This window comes from Capricornis sumatraensis, chromosome X (genome assembly GCF_032405125.1).
Source record: "Capricornis sumatraensis isolate serow.1 chromosome X, serow.2, whole genome shotgun sequence".
In the NCBI taxonomy this organism is placed as follows: Eukaryota; Metazoa; Chordata; class Mammalia; order Artiodactyla; family Bovidae; genus Capricornis; species Capricornis sumatraensis.
This window is the reverse complement of record NC_091092.1, coordinates 112,920,717-112,942,018: the sequence shown is the minus strand read 5'-3', so window position 1 is coordinate 112,942,018 and position 21,302 is coordinate 112,920,717. Positions and strand designations below refer to the sequence as shown.

The following is a 21,302-nucleotide window of genomic DNA, read 5'->3' as shown; positions in this document are numbered from 1 at the left end:
ACATCTATGTCTCTTGCTGGGAATTACCTGCCTCCTGAGAAATCTCCATGCAGGTCAAGAAGCAACAACTGGACATGCAACAAGAGACTCGTTCCAAATTGGGAAAGAAGTACATCAAGGCTGTATATTGTCATCCTGCTTATTTAACTTATATGCATATTACATCATGAGAAATGCTGGGCTGGATGAAGCACAACCTGGAATCAAGATTGCTGGGAGAAATATCAGTAACCTCAGATATGCAGATGATATCACCCTTATGGCAGAAAGCAAAGAAGAACTAAAGAGCCTCTTGATGAAAGTGAAAGAGAAGAGTGAAAAAGTTAGCTTAAAACTCAACATTCAAAAAACCTAAGATCATGGCATCTGGTCCCATCGCTTCATTGCAAATAGATGGAGAAACAATGGAAACAGTGACAGACTTTATTTTCTTGGGCTCCAAAATCACTGCAGATGGTGACTGCAGCCATGAAATTAAAAGACGCTTGCTCCTTGGAAAAAAGCTATGACCAACGTAGACAGCATATTAAAAAGCAGAGACATTACTTTGCCAACAAAGGTCCATCTAGTCAGAGCTATGGTTTTTTCAGTAGTCATGTATGGATGTGAGAGTTGGACTATGAAGAAAGCTGAGCACTGAAGAATTGATTCTTTTGAACTGTGGTGTTGGAGAAGACTCTTGAGAGTCCCTTGGAGTGCAAGGAGATCCAACTAGTCCATCCTAAAGGAAATCAGTCCTGAATTTGGAAGGACTGATGCTGAAGCTGAAGCTCCAATACTTTGGCCACCTGATGTAAAGAACTGACTCACCGGAAACGACCCTAATGCTGGGAAAGATTGAAGGCAGGAGAAGGGGATGACAGAGGATGAGATGGTTGGATGGCATCACCAATTCAATGGACATGAGTTTGAGCAAGCTCCAGGAATTGGTGATGGACAGGGAGGCCTGGCGTGCTGCAGTCCATGGGTCGCAGAGTCAGACACGACTGGGGGACTGAACTTAACTGAAGACAAAGTTTCTGACTTAGAGGTATTTTCCAGTCTTTTGGAGAAAAATATCACATCAACAGATAACTATATAATTAAAGTGAAAGTTGCTCAGTTGTTGTGTCTGACTCTTTGTGACTATATAGTCCATGGAATTCTCCAGGCCAGAATACTAAAGTGGATAGCCTTTCCCTTCTCCAGGGGATCTTCCCAACCCGGGAATTGAACCCAGGTCTCCCGCATTGCAGGCAGATTCTTTACCAGCTGAGCCACAAGGGAAGCCCAATAAATGTAATGGAGTATAGAAAATTAAGCCATAGTTCATGCCTTTGGTGTTCTAGAAACTATGGGTCTGGAGAAAGTGCTTGGGAGAGGGAAAATTGGGAAAAGTTACAGGAAGAAGACATTTGGGGAGACTGTCTTGAAAGAGGTCATGTGTAAACTCAAAATAAGTAAACATATGCTCAGTTCTTAAAAATGAAACAATAAATATTCAGTTAAAGTATATTGTTATTTTAATTTTACCAAGGAGAAATTGTATGGAGAATTTTTTAGAATTTGTCCTTTTCATACCTAGAAAGATCACTGATTGTCTCTCAAATCCTATGTTCCCAATCAGAAGATACTCTTCCTTAACTTCTCATTGTATAATCTTCTGACCTGTGGTTATCGGCATACCAAATTGGGAGGTGATAGCTGGGAGATGATAAATCAGGGTATATGACAGTGAGTTCTCGTGATATTGTGATTGTTAAAAAGGGAACAACAGGCCTAAAATGGAGTCACTTGTGCTAAGCTCACAACACCAAACCAAGACTTAATATCTAAATTGCAGTTTCAACCTCTTTCAGAAATGGAACCTTAAACCAGTCAATCTAGAACTACCTGGTCAGTAGTAGTGAGGTAATCTGATAGATCCCGTTCTGTCCCCCAAAGAAAGATGACCTGGCTTGAAACAATCAACTCTTTGCTAGAATAACTGCCTAGTCCTGCCTCCTTCTGCCTGTAAGTCTTCCACTTTTTATAGCATTCTGGAGCTCCTTTCTATCTGCTAGATGGGATGCTGCCCAAGGCATGCCTTGTTTTCTTTTTCCTTTTGGCCATGCCACAGCATACTGGATCTTAGTTCCCCAATCAGGGATTGAATCTGTGCCCCCTGCTTTGGAAGTGTGGAGTAACCACTGGACTGCCAGGGAAATCCCCCATAAATTGTTGAATAAAGACAATTTTACTCAGTTGAATTTTGTTTGTTAATTTACCCCTACATATTTTATTCTTTCTGATGCATCTGGTGTGTGTGTGTGTGTGTGTGTGTGTGTGTTTTGGCTGCACTGCATGGCATTCAGAATTTTTCAGGCCAGGGATCAAACCCAGGCTCCCTATAGTAGAAGGTCATAGTCTAAACCACTGACCACCAGGGACATCCCAAATTTTATTTTTTAAATTTGTTAGATAATATCTGTTCATTTTTTAAAATTTTACTTATTTATTTGGCTGCATTGAGTCTTACTCATGGCTGCATGTGAAATCTTCCCAGACCAGGGACTGAACCCATGTCCCCTGCACTACAAGGCAGATTCTTTACCGCTGAGCCACCAGTGTGTGTGTCAGTTGCTTAGTTGTGTCTGACTCTTTTGCGACCCCATGAACTGTAGCCCACCAGGCTCCTCTGTCCATGGTATTCTCCAGGCAAGAGTACTAGAGTGAGTGGCCATTCCCTTCTCCAGGGGATCTTCTGGACCCAGGGATCAAACTCTGGTCTCCTGCCTTGCAGGTAGAGTCTTTACTGTCAGAGCCACCAGGGAAACCCTGGGAAGTCCTCAAATTTTATTTTTTAATGCAATTTATAATAAGGAATATATGTGGTCTTTGTCCCCATTCTTGGCACAGAACTCTAAAACCCTTGGAATTTCTTAAGTGAAGCTCCTAGTCACCAGGGCTGGTTCCCAAGGAAACCAACAACAGCGACTAGAGAGTTGGACGTTTCAGTCCCATCCCCCAACCTGTGTTGTTGTTGAGTCACTCAGTCTTGTCTGACTCTTTGTGGCCCCATGGACTGCAGCACACCAGGATTCCCTATCCTTCACTATCTCCTGGAGTTTGCTCAAACTCATGTCCATTGAGTTGATGATACTATGCAACTGTCTCATCTTCTGTCACCCCCTTTTTCTCGTGCCCTCAATCTTTCCCAGCAGCGGGGTCTTTTCCAATGAGTCAGCTCTTCACATCAGGTGCCCAAAGTACTGGAGCTTAGCTTCAGCATCTGTCCTTCCAATGAATGTTCAGGTTGATTTCCTTCAGGATTGACTGGTTTCATCTCCTTGCTGTCCAAGGGGCTCTCAAGCATTTTCTCCAGGATCACAATTCAAAAGCATCAGTTCTTTGGTGCTCAGCCTTCTTTATGGTCCAACTCTTACATCCACACATGACTACTGGAAAAACCATAGCTTTGACTGGATGGACCTTTGTTGGCAAAGTGATATCTCTGCTTTTTAATACATTGTCTAGGTTTGTCATAGCTTTTCTTCCAAGGAGCAAGCGTCTTTTAATTTCATGGCTGCAGTCACTGTCCACAGTGATTTTGGAGCTGAGGGGAGAAGGACTGGAGGTGAATTAATCACTAATATCCAATGATTTCATCAACCATGCCAACTTAATTCAGTCTCCATAAAACACCAAAAGGACAGGGTTGGCAGAGCTTCCAAGTTGGTAAACACATGGAGGTTCTGGAAGGATGGTGTGCCCTGAAAGGGTAGAGAAGCCCCGTGTCCTTTCCTGATACCTTGCCCTAGGCATCTTTACCACCTGGCTGTTTCTGAGTTATATCCATTTGTAGTACACAGGTAGTCTAGTAAATAGTCTCCCTAAATTTTGTGATCTATTCTAGCAAAATTAATCAAACCCAAGGAGGGGGTTATGAGAACTTCCAATTCACAGTCAGTCATTCAGAAGCATAGGTGATAACCTGGACTTTGAATTGGTATCTGAAGTGGAAAGGGATGGGGCAGTCTGGTAGGATCTAACACTATCTCCAGGTAGATGATGTCATTGCTAGAACTTAGTCATATGACGTCTAACTTCATATGCCCATGAAGCAGGTTAGAAATGGATTTTAGTATATGTATTTTTGTAGATTCTTACTCTACCTATCATTATATCAAACATTTTCTGTTATTTTCAGTCTTCATTATCATGGAAGATGTTATTATTTCTGAAAATATTTGTTATCCTTTTCCTCTGGGGCCATCCCTAACAGAGCCAGTTCCTGGTGGGCCTCCCTGCAGTAGTGACATGGAATCTGCCCCATTGATATCAGGCTTGGTCATGTGACTTGCTTTGGTCAATGGAATCTGACATATCCCACATCTGAGCATAAGCTTTAGCTCTTAAATTATTAAATTATTGTACTAATCTATCCTTGCTCTTTCTTCATTGCCTTGAGACCAATATGGAGCTAGTCCTTCCAACTGGGTCCTGGGATGAAGCAGAGTTGCAACTGAATTGCAAAGGATAGGTAACTGAGTGAGAAATAACTGTGATAAATCACTGAGATTTGGGGATTATCTGCTACTGCAGCAAAATCTAGCAAAAGCTGACTGGTACAATAACAACTGCTTATTATTCCATTGTGTTATGTACCCTGATTTTTTAGTCCACTCTTCCAATATTGGATATTTTGGTGGTTTTCAATGTTCTGATACTGTATTATTAATATAAATAATACAGAAATGGACACCTATGTACAATTTTTGTTGTTGTTTCTCTTCAGTTATTTCCTTAGGAAACAGTTTTCAGCACAGAAAACTGGATCAACATGTATGAACATCATTATGGCTCTTATTCCCCAAAGGGGTATATTGTCTGTGTATTGAGTCACATTTCAGCAAAAGTCATGAAAACCACTCTAATACTTTTAACAGGGGGAAAATAAAGCAGAAAATTGGCTTTATAAGTAATGGGGAAGCTAAGAAGTCAAGAGTGAAATAACCCAGAGATTGGCAATAGCAGAAAGATTCTGCCAAACTTAGGGATGGAGGGAACACTTGGATGAGCTGGTATTACCGGGGCCAGAAACTAGGACCATCTAAACAGAAATAGAACTATGATGGAGTCTGTCTGATCAGACTCTCCATTAGTAGCTGGGATCATCAAGGAAGGTATGGTTTGGGAAAAGGTGGACCCATGGAAGATATGCTGTAGAAAACAGAAAAAGTGTCAGAGAAAAATACTTTGGACTCTTCCATCCAATCTTCTGCAAGTATTGTCCATTGAGCAAACCTACTCTGAAGCCAGAGAACAAAGGAACTTGGAAAATATCGTTTTCTATGACACAGAGGGCAAGAGAAGGGCAGTGAGGTGTCTGAAAGCAAACTGGACAGTAATGGATAAGTAAACCACTTAACCAGTCTTTCCAGCATTGTGCATTATCATTGTTATAAAAGTTGCTATCATGGCATGAGATGCAATGTAATTTAGTAGCTAAGAGTACCGACACTGAAGTCACTCTTGGATTTGAAACCTGCTCAAGGCTTTTCCTAGTTACATGACCTTGGGTGATTTGCTAAACCTCAGATTCTCTTATTTAAAATTGTTGTGAAGGAACTCCCCTGGCAGTTCCGTGGTTAAGACTCCATGCGTCCACTGCAAGCGGTATGGGTTCAATCCCTGGATGGGGATCTAAGATCCTGCATGCCATGCGGCATGGCAAAAAAAAAGAAAAGAAAATATTGTGAAGATGGGAACTTCCTGGTGTCCAGTAATTAGGATTATATGCTTGCACTGCAGGATTCGATTCCTCGTTAGGGAACTAAGATCCTGCAAGCCATGTGGCCCGGTCAGAAAACAAGATGTGAAGACTAAATACATGAATATAAATACAAAACACTTAGCATAATGTGTAGCATGAGATAGCTTGTTTGGTCAGGCCACACATGATAGCTGTTCTCTTGCTCTCTGTACATCCCCTGGCTGACCACTGTGCCTGCTTCACTTCTACCCTACACACAAGACTGACCTTCTGTATTGGTACTTGCCCCAGGCCCCAGCTAATGATTGCTCTTACCCTATCTTATCATCTTTGGTGTGCCTCTCTATTTGTTTCCCTGGTAACTAATAATGAACCCACCTGATGTCAATTCCCCTATAACTGGTATTCCCCCTCCCTCTCATAAACCATTGGCCAGAATTTAGTTCCATGACCACATCTAAGTACAACGGCGGCTAGGAAATGAACTTTTAATTTTAGGTGGCCATCTACTCAGCTCAAACTTCTATTATGATAATAGAAGTGGCAAACAGGCATGGGGTGGGGGGAACTACTGGCCTCTCCCATTCTGCTATTCTGGCCATGCGAACATTTATGAGTGCTCTTCTTCCCATATGTATTAATGGAACATACCCATTGCCAAGGGAAACTCTCAAGTACAATCCCATCCTACTGAAGGGGGGCAACATTTGCTACCCCCAAAATATGATTATCTTGAGCTAGTTAAGTTCAAGTGGGAAAAGATAGGAGAAGCTCTGAAAACAGAGTAGAAGTTACTCTTTTGTAAGAGATATTTACATTTATAAGGGAAATCTTCATTTGTAAAGGTTTTTCCCTCTCTGTACCAGGAAAAGGAAGGTGACTAAAACTTAAGTCTTCTAGTGGAGAAGGCAAAAACTTAGATCTGCCTCACAATCTTACCCATGATTACTGTGCTTTTCCTGGTCACCTCCTGTAACTGGCCTCCCTGTTTCCCTAACATCCTTGTTTTGTCTTTAACTGAAAATGCTGGTGGCTTGGACCATTTCAGGGAATTACTCAGTTTTCCTGGGTCTCATCCATATGTACAGGAGGTATCCATGTTATTAAACTTCTATTTTTCTCCTGCTAATCTGTCTTTTATTCAGGGAGGTGGATGTTCAGCCAAGCACCTAGAATGAGAGAGGAAAAGTGATTTTTCCTCCCCTAAACTACATACAGCTCAAAATCTAGGACCTCTGAGTAATATGTGACCCCCAATGTCAGGAGCAGATGTGTTTCCTTGTGATCCTGAAATCTCTAAAAACTCTATAAAAAATAAGATAGTGATGTGCCCCGTCCATATCATCATGGTGGAGTAGGAGCAAGGTGACAAACACAGAAACACCAACGGAGAAAGGGAGACGTGGAACCACTCAGCAGTCATCTGTTCATGGCAATTATTGAGTCCTGGTTTGGAAATGCAAAAGCTGCTTGTCCTGGCATTGGATTAAATCCCTTAATTAGCTCATCTGACAATCTTTAGCTTTACTCTCTTAAAGGAACGCCATGTCTGTTTTCCTCTATGGCCCTTGTCTTTGCCCTCTGGAAGTTTCATCTCTATTGGTTATTATGGCCACATCTGAAGTGGGTCTTTCTTGGGGCTTTCAATTTTTACAGCCTGTTTCCTGCTGAGCAGTTTGAGGGTCTTAACACTGCTTGGAAGTAAAGCATGCGTGCTCAGTCATGTCCAACTCTTTGCGACTCCCTGGACCATAGCCTGCCAGGCTCCTCTGTGCACGGGATTTTCCAGGCAAGAATACTGGAGTGGGTTGCCATTTCCTACTCCAGGGGATCTTCCTGACCCAGGGATTGAATCCACATCTCTTGTGTCTCCTACATTGGCAGGTGGATTCTTTACCACTAGCACCACCTGAGAAGCTTGGAGGTAAAGGGGAGCAGAATTTACCATCCCCAAATATGTCTCTTTGGCATAAGGATTATTTTGAGCTGATTGTTTTCAAGAAACAGCAGATACAGGAAAAATTCTGAAAACCAAGTAAAAGTTATTTATCCTTTTTAAAGAGATATTTACATTTATAAGGGAAAGCTCCATTTGTAGGGGTGTCTCCCACTCCGTGGGCTTCCCAGGTGTCACAGTGGTAAAGAATCTGCTTGTTATGCAGAAGAGGAAAGAGTTGTGGATTCAATCTCTGGGTCAGGAAGATCCCATGGAGGAGGACATGGCAACCCACTCCAATATTTTCGTCTGGAAAACTCCACAGACAGAGAAGCCTGGCGGGCTACTGTTTATGGGGTTGCAAAGAATCAGACATGATGAAGCACGCACACACATACACATACACACACTCCCTCTCTGTACCAGGACGAGGAGAAAGATTCTAAATATCTGGAAACTGTAATCAAAGGAGAAGGCAATGACCTATATCTATATACCCAGCATACCCTTATTCACTCTGCTTTGCCTGGTAAACTTCCCAATCTGACTGCCCCTGCTCTGTCCCCTGTGCACCTGCCCCAGCCCCATCTTCTTTTGTCTTTAGCTGAAGATGGTATTTAAGTGATGGTTCAGGTCTTTTGGGGGGAGTTACTCAGTTTTCCTGGGTATCTCAAATGTATACAGGGAAGTACACATGTTGCTAAACTTCCAGTTTTCTCCCATTAACCTGTCTTTTACTACAGGAGGGTCTCAGCCAAGAACCAGAAGATTCGAGGGAAAATGACTTTTCCTCCTCTACGGTGACTCTTAATAATAATCATGGTCATTTGCCAGGTTTCTGGTTTCTTTGGCTTTCAAATTCCTCTAACACTTAATAGGCTTCTGTTCTATTTGCTGCTTGTGAATTACATACAGAAGGAAGGAGCTGCTAGGTAGCAGAAGTCTGTCTTGACTATGACCTTCTCTGGATGAAGGAGGCAGAAGGAAGTAACAGCCCAGGGATAAATGGGCTCACAGTCCCCAGGAACTAGACCACGAGGTGCGAGTGCCCAAGGCCTGGTCCTATGACCTGTCATGGCCCTCTGGAGCTGCACTTCCAATGGATCCAAAGCCATCCTGTCCCAGGCACCCTCCTACAGCTGTCCCAGTTCTGCAGCTTCTCAGTTGAAGATGTGTAGCAATGAGTGGACACCAGGGGGAAATAGTGGTCCCCCCTGCAGCTGGGGGACCCCAGCACTGGCTCTCATCTGGGCCAATCCGGGTCTGGATCTGATTGATACCCTTGGTAACCCCACAGGCCGTGCAGTGGATGCTTGCTTATAGCACACTGTGACCCTACTGGCCATCCATCCTGCTCAAAGGCCCGTCCTGCTGGGGAAGATGCATCCGCCTCACCTCAGCACTCCCTGGGGATCATGGTGTCGTCAGTAGCATGCAGCCAAACTGCGAAGCGGCCGTGTTCATTAATGAGCCCTTGGCCCTGGCAGATGAAATACCCTTCTTCCTCTCCGTCAGTGTGGTGATCCTGATTCCAGGGAATACTAATGCCTTCCTGTTTCCCAAGTATTTTCAGAAGGCGCTGCAGCTATGCCTTATGTCAAAGCCTCTCTCCTTGACTGGTAATGAGTAGACAGTGTCAGAGTGGCCCCAAGCACAGCTCCAGAGGGTAAAGGTTGATCCAACAATAATATATTCACTTTTTAAAAAATGTAAAAAGATAATCAAAACAGAAAAGTTAAAGAAGAAAGAAGTAACCACAGCCCAAGATCTCTTCCAGGCAAATTCTCTTAACTATTCCACTCTTCTCTGTGCTGACTCATCTTCCTCTCCTTCAACTTGATAGCTGCTTTCTTAAGCTCTTCTTAATAGGTTTGGGTGGGCAATTGACATCCTCAATACAGTTGTCTTTCAGTACCTTAGGGAGATTGGTTCCAGGATCCCCATGATATGCAAATCTATGGATATTTACATCCCTTATATAAAATGGCATAGTATTTGCCTGTAACCCTTCTTGCCTGGTGAATCCTGGTGACGGGGGAGCCTGGTGGGCTGCCGTCTATGGGGTTGTGCAGAGTCGGACATGACTGAGGTAACTTAGCAGCAGCAGCATACACATTCTCCCATATGCTTTAAATCATCTCTAGATTACTTATGATATCTAATATAATGCAAATGCTAAGGAAATAGTTACAAATACAATGTAAAATGCTACATAAATATTTGCCAGTGTTGTAAATTCAAATTTTGCTTTTTGAGACTTTCTGGAATTTTTTTTTCCTTGAAAATTTTCTATCCTAGATTGTTTGAATCCACAGATACAGATCCTGCAGTTGAGGTATATGGTCTTTACCTCTGCTCCAGCTCTCATTTACTGGTTGAGAGGGAAGGGCCAAGTCTTCCTCTTCAGCAGCCCCTTTAAACGGCTTCACTGTGGAGTTGCAGAAAGCAGACGACTTTTTCAATTGTGTGGGACTCTGAAATCACAGGCCACATGCAAAGAATGACTCCTGACTGAGCTAGGTTTTCTTCCATTTTGGGTTGTTGTCTGGCTAGCTCTGACTTGGGGTCCATCCCTCTATAGGATGTTGCTAAAAGTAGGAAGAAGTCACAGACTACTCAGCTTGTAAATCTTTCTTATTTACCCCAATGCTATTGCTTCTGATGCCTGTGAGCTGCTTTCCAAGATCTTGCCAACCTTGGTAAATGCTGTGCCCAGCTAAGATTCTATTTCCTTAAAAGAAAGAGCAAATACATGCCAGGGGAGAACTAGCACTTTCTGCCACAAATACCTATTGATTCAGACAGGTTCTTAATTTCACCCCATAAAGTGAGTCAGCAACTTGCAGAAGGCACAAGGGCCAGCAAACTAGAAAACTGGCACCCATAGATTGCCATATCATACAGTAGCAAAGGACTCTCTTTCAAAAAGGAAATAGCTCCTCCCACAAAAAAAAAATTGCAGCTAAACTTTTGCTAGTTTTGGTATGATTGGTATAAATGCTCAAATTGTGTCTCATAACTAGCGATGGAACTGACTTTCTGGGCTCTGTCAAATACTTGATTTTGAAAGTTGAGTAAAACAGCAACACAGTGACTTCAGTAACTGTAAACATGAGAAAGACATGCACCGTTATAAGTTTTTAATATGCTTGTCAGACTGCTGATGTTACTTCCCAAAATCGTCTTATTCTCTTTCAGATATATTTGATGCGAATTTGGAGCTTGGAACACATTCCAAGTACCTGATAATGTTTCCTCCCTTCTTATAAAATAAACCTTTAAAAAGGATGAAAAATTAATGATTGTCACAGAGAGATTTTTCTTTCTCTTCTCAGCACATTCATTTTTATTATATGTTATTTTGTTGATGTTCATTTTGTATGCTAAATCTATCCCAGATTCCTTTATCTCTTCTTGTACTAAAGATAGCTTCATCAATTTGCACTGTCTAAATACAAATTAAATACCAATTTTATTTGAGAATGGAGACAATGACCATTCTAAAAGGAAGTTCTGGAACAAAGTCAACAGATTTTAAGAAATTTGTATTATTATAGTTATTTATACTGGTATGACATATAAGGGTCTACTTGGTCTATTTTGTTCACTGCTCTATACCTGGTACCTATAACGTTATTTAGTGGACACTCAATAAATTCTTATTTGGTTAATGAATTAATATATTTCCTTTTAATAATCCTAAGATATACTGGAATATATTTAACCAAAGTAGTTGCAAGAGAGTTGGATCTTTTCTAGTCTAACAAGGAGAAGGCATGGTGGGATTATATAATTCAGACTATTAAAATTCATGAAAGCAGTCACACTGGGTAAAAAGACATTTAACCTCACTTTAATGTCTCTGAATATTCAACCAAGAGAGAGGACTAAGGATACAAACTGTGGAAACACAATTATGTGATACAGCGTCTCAGTTCTGTATCTCTGGTGGGAGATAATGGCTGAGAAGACACCAGACCAAATGACTGGCAACATTAATATGACACTTAACATTTTCATGCTCTTCATATAGTCTCCTGGTCTCACAACAAATTAGAGAAGTGCTTTCTATGACTATTCTATCCGTATTTACAAATGTAGAAAATGAGCTTCACACAGAATAACTTGCCTGAAGTCCCATAATGGCTCATGATTGGTAGAGCCAAGATCCAAAGGTCTTTAACAACCAAGTGCATGTTTGATAAAATTCATGCTTTTGCTCCACTGGCATGCAGCTACTCTGTGGTTCTCTCTTTGCCCCTCACCCACTTCTGCAGCATATCTCCCTTTCTTCTTGTTAAGAATATTTTATTAATGTTGTAATGTCATTATGTGCTCTAAGTTAATAAAGGGCTTCTTTCCTCTTAGTGTCCAAAGTGATACACAGTATTTGCCGAGTCCTCAAGAAGGAAATAATGATGATGGGAGCCAAAGTCCCAGAATTCCCCACAAGCAATCTGCCATGTTACACATTTTTGGGAAAGCTGTTTAGTAGGAACACTGTATTACAGACTGAAGGTTTGTCTCCCTCTTTACCACTGGTACTATTTTTCTCCCTGAAATTTACTTTAATATTAATATAATTGAGCTTCCCTGGTACCTCAGCAGTAAAGAACCTGCCTGACAATGCAGGAGATGTGAGTTCTATCCCTGAGTCAGGAAAATCCCCTGGAGAAGGAAATGACAACTCACTCCAGTATTTCTGCCTGGGAAATCCTGTGAACAGAGGAACCTGGTGGGCTACAGTCCATGAGGAAGCAAAAGAGTCAGATATGACTTAGCAATTAAACAACAACAATGAATATAACCACTGTAGCTTTATTTTGATAAGTGTTATTTTGATATGGTATGTATTTCTCTATGCTTTGCTTACACTTTTAACTTATTTGCATCTTTAAATCCAGTCAGTTCTAAAGGAAATCAACTCTGAATACTCATTTCAAGGACTGATGCTGAAGCTCCAATACTTTGGCTATCGGATGTGAAGAGCTGACTCATTGGAAAACATCCTGATCCTGGGAAAGATGGAGGGCAGGAGAAGGGACGACAGAGGATGAGATGGTTGGATGGCATCACCAACTTGATGGACATGAGTTTGAGCGAGCTCGAGGAGTTGGTGATGAACAGGGAAGCCTGCTGTGCTGCAGTCCATGGGGTTGCAAAGAGTCAGACACGACTGAGCAACTGAACAGCAACAAAAATAATCTTTAAATCCAAACTGGGGTTTTGAAGGCCACATATTTGGACTTTGCTTTTGCATCCAATCTGATGATCTCAAAAATTGTTAGAAGTTCTACACATGCTTATTTTCTATTTTAAGCATTTAAAAATTCTTTACTGTGTTTGTGTGCCTAAGCATATATTTTATAAAGGGACACACACAGACACACATATATATTAGAGAGTGTGATCAAAAATCTTTTCAGTAATAGGGTAAACAATAAAAAATTTATGGAGGGGCTTCCCTGGTGGTCTAGAGGTGAAGAATCTACCTGCCAATGCAGGGAACATGGATTCCATCCCTGGTCCGGGAAGATCCCACATGCCACGGAGCAACTAAGCGCACACACCACAATTCCTGAGCTACCCTCTAGAGGCCAAGAGAAGCCACCACAATGAGAAGCCTGAGCACCATAATGAAGAGTAGCCCCTGCTGGCCACAACTAGAGAAAGCCTGTGTACTACAACAAAGAGCCAGTGCAACCAAAAATAATTTTTAAAAATTAAATATTAAAAAAAAGTCATGGAAGCCATGGCTTTAAAGGCAATGTGAACAAGTGACCCATTTCGAGTGCACAGAAATAGAACTGGAGGGTGAGGCAGGGTCTACACAGCATATAGCTCGAACTGAATGGCACTCTTTGGATCAAGTATGTGAATGATGCTCCCCAGAATTGTGCTAAGCTATGGATCCATTTGGAGGGAAGAATTAGAGTCACACATGAAAAAGGCTGTGAGGGATCTGTTCCAAAGTGGACGCAGGCGAAGCAACCTGTCCCAAGTCACATCATTGTGCATATCGAGGAAGAAAACTAATTTTCCCTCTAGTCTTCCAGGTTCTTGTCTGAGAACCCCCCCTGTAAATAAAAGAGTAACAGGAGAAAAACAAACATAAATTTAGTAACATATCTTCCTCCTGTATACATGGGAGAGACCTAGGAAAAGTGAGTAACTCCCTGAAATGGCTTAAGCCACCACCTTAAATACCATCTCCAAGTCAAGAGAAAGGAGGATGTTGGGGGGATGGGAGAGCAGCCAGTTATGAGAGGCTATCTGGAATCAAGGGTAAGGAATCAAGGATAAGTTTGTTCTGCAGATTTAAGCCCCTGCCTTCTCCATTGATGACAGGTTCTAGAGACTTCAAAGTCATCCTCCTCTTTCTGAAGGAAAGAAAAAGGAGCCCTGACAAATGGAGATTTCCTTTACACATGTAAACGTTTCTTACAAAAGTGTATCTTCTCTGTTTTCAGAGATTCTCCTGACTGAAGTCTCTCAAAAATAATCAGCTCAACAATTTGCAGACGCCTTCACTAAGGATGCAGATTTCATTCAGCTCAGCTGAATGGCATGACTATTTCTAAGGGCTCCCAGGTTAGTCCTACTCTGCAGCTTCAGGTAAAAGGAAGAAGCAGTAAGAATCAGTTTTCTTCTAAGGGGATGGGGACTTCCCAAGGTTCCGAGCTGGGGAAAGACACATTCGGACTTGCTTTTAAAAGCACCTGGTGGAAAAGAGATGGGCAGGAAGGAGACGCCAGAGGAGGTGGCTGCGGCCACTCAGGCATGGGCCAGTTTGGACTGGTTGATGGAGCTGGGCTGGAGAAAACTGGTTGGATCCAGGTATGTTCTCACCAGCCACTATTTAAGTCAGGTGGTGAGAGATAAAGGACTGAACCTAGAATTTGCCTGAGCAGCTATAAGCCTGTTTTTCCCTTTGAGATAAAGGGCACAGGACACAGACAGAGGTTGGCAGATGGGAGCAGGAACCTAGTTTTGGACATCTTCAGTTTGAAGTCTAAGTCAAAAGCTGAATAGCCAGGTGAGAATGAGAATTGAGGCTATACATCTTGAAAGGTAACCTTTTACAGGATTCCTTAGAAGAAATAAGGCTCATACTGACCCTTACCTCTGCAGATAGTCGTGTTTTTTACCCTAGAAGAAAGGAAGTTTATGAAATGAGAAAAAATAATGATAATCAGCCCTCAAAAATCAATATGCCAAAGAGGCATATGTTGGGGTGGCAAATTCTGTTTCCTTTCCTTCTCTTGTGAATCGAGAAAAATTGTCCAGGGACTTCACTGGCTGTCCAGTGACTTCACTGGCTGTCCCGTGGTTAGGACTCTGAGCTCCCACTGCAGGGGGCATGGGTTTGTGCATGTCATACAGCCAAAAATAAAAAACACCACCAAAAAACCAAAACCAGAAAGACTCTCCAGTGGAGGAAGATGTGTATGCTGGGCAGAGTACTAGAAGGCACTAGACAGAAAAGATCCATAAACCCACATGGGGTCCCTTTGAGGTCTGAATACTAAGCTGTGTGGCTGCAGGATTTAAATATATAGTGTGTCAAGAAGTTGTGAAGGCAAAAGTTTAAAGTATTGCCTCTGAAAAGGAGACAGTCTATAAAAGCTAATGCTTGTAAAACACACTCTTCAAATAGTTTACTTGGGTAAAAAGGGACATTCTGTTGAAAAATATTAGTAATCACTTTAAAATGATAGTTTTAAAGACTAAATGTGTGTATAGACTCACTAAAGCTTATCTCATTCAATATCAGGCTTCCTGAATTTACTTTGTGAACTTTTTTCCAAAACCAATCTAAAGCTTGGTATTTTGCAAGTTGGGGATTGAAGGTACGAATCTCCTTCAGCCCTTGTAAGGAAGCACTTTTGAATTCATTTCGCTGACATGAGATTGCTCTTCCCAAAGCAATTTTGGAGGGAACATTAAGTGCTACAGAACTGGAATTGGAGAAATGTGCCCCAGAAAATGTTTTTAATCAGGGCTGTGTGGGAGCCTATTTAATCACTGGACAATGGAAGACGTTAAAGGAACAATACTTTGTTTAAGGGACTTACTGACTGAGAAGTTCATTTAAACTAGGTCCTCTCTTCTCTGCCTTCTCATTTTGGAACTGTTTGGCCAGGATTGAACTCAATCTTTCTGGTAGCTGCATCTTCATCCTTTGACCTAAAGATGGAAATTCACGTTTCGGTTTTTGCCTTTGCAAATTATAGTTGTCTCTGACAATTCCCTTTGCATTTGAGAAAAGCCAGAGTGGTGCTGGATATTTTCATTCATATTCTCTCTGGTATCAAATGTCACAGCTGGGTTGCATGAAGGTTTATTTGTATTATAACAGCATTTCCTTCAGATCTCAGGGGGCCTCTATCTCTAAAATCACTTGTCTACAGGAACTTCAGAGAGAATTATTTGACCTTTCTAAAAGGAAACTTTCCAACTGAATATCTCCCTCTGGATCTAGGTTCAGACGTCGGTTTTGTGTGTATGTGTGCCCTGAGCTTTTAGATTAATGTAGATTCTTACTTTTAAAGCGATACAGTGTTCCTTTGATTGCCCAAACAGAGAGAACTTTCGTTAATTATGGGCATGAGTAAACTCTAAATATTGTGGTGAGATAATTTACTGACAGCATAATGTATGTTCTTCCTCCCCTCATTCCAGAAGATTAGTCAATTCTTTTTATGCTTCTTCTCAAACTTGTATTTGTAGACTGAGATAGGGGGACCGACTCTCTCAGTTTGTCCAGGACTTGCTTAGAGGGAGTTCCTGGCATGTGAAACTTCAGTACAAAAAGTGGGAAAGTCCCAAGCAAGCTGGGACAAGTTGGTCACCCCAGGCAAACATTAGTACAAGATACCTCCCGTCCCAGAATTTTTTCTAAACTCCAAGTTCACTGAAGAGAAGTGGCCCTGAGGGGCCAGGGAGAGTGGGATACCATGTTAATGTAAACTTTTAATTGAAATATAACATATATAATGTGCAAATCATAAGCATGTAGCTATACAAAATTTCACCAAGTGAACACATACATGTAACTAGTATACAGATCAAGAAAGGGAATATGTTCAGGGTTCCAGAAGCCCTCTTGCACATTCTTTCCCTTGAATAAACCACATGAGCGAGGAAAAATAAATTTCCCTTTACCCTTCTGAGCTCTTGGCTGAGACTGTCAGTAATAAGAGACAGATTAACGGGAGGAAAAAAAAAGTTTATTTATATATATTTCTTCTGTGTACATGGGAGAGACCCAGGGAAACTGAGTAAAGCTATCCAACATGGCCCAAGACACCACTTTAAATACCATTTTCAGGAGGGGTTAAGTGCTAGTAGTAAAGAACCTACCTGCCAATGCAGAAGATGTAAGAGACTTGGATTCGACCCCTGGGTCGAGAAGATCCCCTGGAGGAGGGCACAGCAACTCACTCCAGTATTCTTTCCTGGAGAATCCCATGGACAGAGGAGCCTGGTGGGCTACAGTCCATGGGGTCACAACTGAAGCAACTGAACACGTATGCAAGGAGAGCGGTTCTGGAAGGTTACCAGAAAAACACAGACTGTTAGTAGATTTAAGTTCATGCCTTCTCCACAATGAGAGTTCCTTGTGATTTTAAGTTATCCTTTTCTTCCTGGTACAGAGAGAGACACTCTTAAAAAGGGAGATTAACCTTAGGAATGTAAATTTTCCTCACAAGAGAGTAAATTCTACTCTGATTTTAGAGCTTCTCCTGTGTCTGTCCGTGCTGTCACTTCAGTCTTGTCCGATGCTGTGATTCTTGGACTGTAGCCTGCCAGGCTTCTCTGTCCATCAGATTCTCCAGGCAAGAATACTGGAGTAGGTTGCTGTTTCCTTCTCCAGGGGATCTTCCCGGCCCAGGGATCAAACCTGCGTCTCTTGTGTCTCCTGCACTGGGAAACAGGTTCTTTGCCACTAGGGCCACCTAGGAAGCCCCTCTCCTTTGTCTACTTTTTTCTCAAAAATATGTCAACTCAAAATAATCTTTATGCCAAAGAGGCATATTTGGGGGTAGCATGTTCTGCTCTGCTTCAACTAGTATCCTTAAACACTTTAGATTAGTTTTACCTGTTTTTAAAATTTATATAAATGAAACCATACAGTTTTTACTTGTTAGGGAGGAAGAAATTTTTCTTTATAATTCCAAGTTCTTCTGGCTGGTCTAAAAGTCAAATTGACAAGAAACAGATTAACAGGAGACAATCAAACACAAATTTATTAAAGGTAGACATGGGAGAGACCCAGGAATACTGAATAACTCACCAAGATGGCCAAAGCCCTCACCTTAAATATCATCTACAGCTAAACACAAAAGAGGATGACTAAGGGTGGGAGAGTCAGTTATGGGAGGTTCCCTGGAAGGTTCCCTTCACAGTAAACAAGGGTGATTGTGGTGCAGATTTAAGTCCCTGCCTTCTCCATAGATAGGTTTCTAGATTATTGGTCATCCTTCTCTTCCAAGTACAGAGATGGAAGCTTTCTATGCCTGCTGTTTCTCAGAAAATAATAGTTTAACACATATTGACTAGGGGATTTTTATAGAAACTAATGCCTGTGGCCAGTGATTTGTTATGTAAGTGAATATTGAAACACTTTGGTCAATAATTTTTGGGTAACAAAAGACATGTTAATATATCTCTGGTCAATAAGTTGTTAAAACAATTAATATGCCAAAGAGATATTTTATGGTGACAAATTCTACTCGCCTAAACGTTCTTGTTTCTAGTTTCTCTCATTTAACATTGTGAAATTCATTCATATTGTTGTGTGGCATGTCGGTTTGTTCACTCTTGGGGCTGTATAATACCCCACTGTGTGACTATACCACAATTTACTTATCCTTTCTACCTTTGATGAACATTTGGACTGTTTCAAGTTTGGGGCTATTATGGACAGTGTTACTGTGAAAACTTTTGTTGCTAAGAAGAGAAAGGGAGCAGTGATTTGGCAAAATCTCAGGGAGGCAGCAACATTCAAAGAGGTTAGTGCAAGGTGGGCATAGCCATGGGGGTGTGGTTCTTACCTCTGCAAATTCTGTGACACATGCAGGGCACAAGAGCAAAGGGCTGGAGACTTCCCTGGTGGCCCAGTGGCTGAGACACCATGCCCCCAATGCAAGGTGCCCAGGTTCAATCCCTAGTCAGAACACTAGTTCTTATATGCTGCAACTAAGAGTTTTCATTCCTCAAGTCAAGATCCCACACGGTGGCAACTAAAACCTGGAGAAACCAAATAAATAAATATATATATGACTCACTGGAAAAGACCCTGATGCTGGAAATACTGAAGGCAAAAGGAGAAGAGGACAGCAGAGGATGAGATGGTTAGATAGCATCACCAACTCAATGGACATGAATCTGAGCAAACTCTGGGAGATAGTGAAGGACAGAGGAGCCTGGTGTGCTTCAGTCAATGGGGTTGCAAAGAACTGGACACAACTTACATATATATTCTATATATCTATACACACACACACACACACACACACACACACAAAGGTATTTAACAAAAGCATTTATAAAAACAGCAAAAAACTGTTGTATCTCAAGGGTAACTCAATCTATGACTACAGAATAATCAGCTATCATGAAATGAAGACTAGGGGCCTACTTGGAATTAGCCAGACTGCAAGGTTAAAGACACAGTCTAAGAGACTGCCAATTCTGCCCAAGAACTTTGACACTAACTACAAGTGAAGAAGTTTTTTTTTTCCTGTTTTTGCAGTTTTACTGAGCTCTAATTAACACACAATACTGTATAATTTTAAGACGTACAGCATACTGACTTGACATATATATACTGCAAAATGATTACTACAATGTTTAATTAACTTCCATCACCTCACATAGTTACCAAAAAATTTTTTTTTGAGATATAAACTTTTAGGATCTACTACTCTCTTTCAGGAGAAGGCAATGGCACCCCACTCCAGTACTTTTCCAGGGCTTGCCTGGAAAATCCCATAGACGGAGGAGCCTGGTAGGCTGCAGTCCATGGGGTCGCTAAAGAGTCAGACACAACTGAGCGACTTCACTTTCACTTTTCACTTTCATGCGCTGGAGAAGGAAATGGCAACCCACTCCAGTGTTCTTGCCTGGAGAATCCCAGGGATGGGGGAGCCTGGTGGGCTGCCGTCTATGGGGTTGCACAGAGTCGGACACGACTGGAGTGACTTAGCAGCAGCAGCAGCACTCTCTTTCAGGTCAGTCTCTCAGTCATGTCCAGCTCTTTGTGATCCCATGGACTGCAGCATGCCAGGCTTCCCTATCACCAAAGTCCAGAGCTTGCTCTAACTCATGTTCATCAAGTCAGTGATGCCATTCGAACATCTCATCCTCTGTCGTCTCCTTCTCCTCCTGCCTTCAATCTTTCCCAGCATCAGGGTCTTTTCCAATGAGTCAGTTCTTCACATCAGGTGGCCAAAGTATTGGAGTTTCAGCTTCAGCATCAGTCCTTCCAATGAATATTCAGGACTGATTTCTTTTAGGATGGACTGGTTGCATCTCCTTCCAGTACAAGGGACTTTCAAGAATCTTCTCCAACACCACAGTTCAAAAGCATCAATTCTTCAGTGCTCAGCTTTCTTTATGGTCCAACTCCCACATCCATACATGACTACTGGAAGAACCATAGCTTTGACTAGATGTACTTTTGTCGGCAAAGTAATGTCTCATCTTTTTAATATGCTATCTACACTAGTCATTGCTTTTCTTCCAAGGAGCAAGCATCTTTTAATTTCATAGCTGCACTCACCATCTGCAGCGATTTTGGACCCCCCAAAATCAAGTCTGACACTGTTTCCATTGTTTCCCCATCTATTTACCATGAAGTGATGGGACCAGATTGTCATGATCTTAGTTTTCTGAATGTTGAGCTTTAAGCCAACGTTTTCACTCTTCTCTTGCACTTTCATCAAGAGGCTCCTTAGTTCTTTGCTTTCTGCCATAAGGGTGGTGTCATCTGCATATCTGAGGTTATTGATATTTCTCCCAGCAATCTTGATTCCAGCTTGTAGTAACTTTCAAATATATCATAAAACAGTGTTAACTATCATGTTTTACATTACATCCCTGATACAGATTCTCCTTGACTTAAAATGAAGTTGCCTTGGCTTTCTAAGTTGCTTTAGTCGTATCCAACTCTTTGCGATACTATGGACTGTAACCCACCGGGCTCTTCTGTCCATGGGATTTCCCAGGCAAAAATACTGGAGTGGTTTGCCATTTCCTCCTTCAGGGGATCTTCCCGACCCAGGGATTGAACTGGCGTCTCCTACGTCTCCTGTATTGGCGGGTTCTTTACCACTAGCGCTACCTGGGAAGCCCACAATGAGGTTATTTCCAGATAAACCCATTGCAAGTTGAAAACACTGTAAGTTGAAAAGACACTTAGGACTTCTCTGGTGGTACAAGGCAATGGCAACCCACTCCAGTGCTCTTGCCTGGAAAATCCCATGGACGGAGGAGCCTGGTAGGCTGCAGTCCATGGGGTCACTAAGAGTTGGGCACGACTGAGCGACTTCACTTTCACTTTTCACTTTCATGCGCTGGAGAAGGAAATGGCAACCCACTCCAGTGTTCTGGCCTGGAGAATCCCAG

General features: G+C 41.9%; 1 pseudogene; it reads left to right on the top strand.

Moving 5' to 3' along the window:
- Positions 1-8,734: 8,734 nt before the first annotated feature.
- LOC138071851 (tRNA 2'-phosphotransferase 1 pseudogene) lies at positions 8,735-9,340 on the top strand (annotated as a pseudogene).
- The last annotated feature ends 11,962 nt before the right edge of the window (positions 9,341-21,302 follow it).